Genomic DNA, 1,808 nt, shown 5'->3' on the forward strand with positions numbered 1-1,808 from the left:
GCACTCATATTTTTAGCATGAAGACTACAAAACCAAACTATTTCAATAACTACAACAATTTTCATGAAGTAAGCAATATAAAATATGCTAAATGAGAAATAAAAAAATTAGAATATGGAGGAGAGGAATGACGTTAAAGTGTAGAGCTTTTTTTTTTTTTAACTTTTTATTCATTTGTTTCTTTTATTTGTGATCAAAGCTAAATTGTCTGGAGTGCAAAATAACCTGCTAAAATTATAACTTTTTTTAAGACTCATGGAAACCACAAAGCAAAAACCTATAATGATACTCTAAAAATAAAAAGCAAGGAATTAAAATGTATTACCAAGAAAATCATTTAACCACAAAGCAGACCGTATAAAAGAAAAAAAGGAAGAAAAGGGTTACAAAACAACCAGAAAACACATAACAAAATGGTAGTACTAAGTCCTGACCTATCAATAATAACCTCGAATGTAAATGGCCTAAATGCTCCAATAAAAATGCAGGGTGATTGGATGGATAAAAAAATCGTGACCCAATTATGTGCTGCACACAAGAAACTTACTATACTTAAAAGACATGTATAGAATGAAAATGAAAGGAAGCAAAAATAATACTGCATGCAAATAGAAGCATAAAGAGCAAGAGTAGTTGTATTTAAAGAAAATAGGCTTTAAGTCAAAAAATGGTAAAAAACAAAAATGACAGAAGGCCATTATATAATGATAAATGGGTCAATACAGCAATTGTAAATATATGTGCACCCAACACCAGAACACCTAGATATATAAAACAAATGTTAATAGGTCTAAACTGAGAGATTCTCTTCAATACAACAATAGTAGGAGATTTCAGCATCCCACTTCTTGGAACAGACAGATCATCCAGACACAAAATCTGCAAAGAAACATCAGAGTTAAACTACACCTAGACCAAAAAGACCAGACATTTACAAAACATTCCATCCAAAAGCCAAAGAATGCACATTTTTTTTCAGCAACACTTGGAACATTCTTCAGGATAAATAATATGTTAGGCCGCAAAACAAGTCTTAAAAAAATTTTAGAAATCAAAATTATACCAAGTAACATTTCTGATCACAATGAAATAAAACAGGAAATAAATAACAGGAAAAACTTTGGAAATTGGACAAGTACATGAAAGTTAAACCACATGTTTCTGAATAATGAATGAGTCAATACAATAGTTAAACATGAAATTTAAAAATTCCTTCAGATAAACAAAAATGGAGGCATAATTTATCAAAACCTGTTGGATACAGCAAAAGCAGTTCTAAAATCAAGTTTCTAGCAATAAACACCTACATCAGAAAAGTAGAAATATCTCAAGTGGCCTAAACGAGATACACCTTAAAGAGATAAAATATGAAAACAATCTAAACCTAAAATAAGTAGAAGGAAGTAAATAATAAAGATATAAGCAGATGTAAAAATGAGCACAAACATGTAAGATCAATGAAACAATAAGCTGAGTATTTTTTAAAAATTTTTAAAGAGACAGACCTTTAACTACACTAATTTTAAAAAAAAAGCAGAAAAGACAAAAATTGAGGTGAAAGTAGAGACATTACAATGGACAACACAGAAATACAAAGGATTGTAACTGTAAGACATAATTATGAACAACTATAGCAAAAAATTGGAAACCATAAAGGAAACAAATTCCCGAACACATACAACTTACCAAAATTGCAAGAAGAGATATAAAACTTGAACACACCAATAACAAGCAATGAAAGAAAAGCAGTAATAAGAAATCTCCCATCAACGAAATGCCCAGTATGTGATGGTTTCACCGGCTTCTAC

This window comes from Colobus angolensis, unplaced genomic scaffold (genome assembly GCF_000951035.1).
Source record: "Colobus angolensis palliatus isolate OR3802 unplaced genomic scaffold, Cang.pa_1.0 Scaffold132, whole genome shotgun sequence".
Taxonomy (NCBI): Eukaryota; Metazoa; Chordata; class Mammalia; order Primates; family Cercopithecidae; genus Colobus; species Colobus angolensis.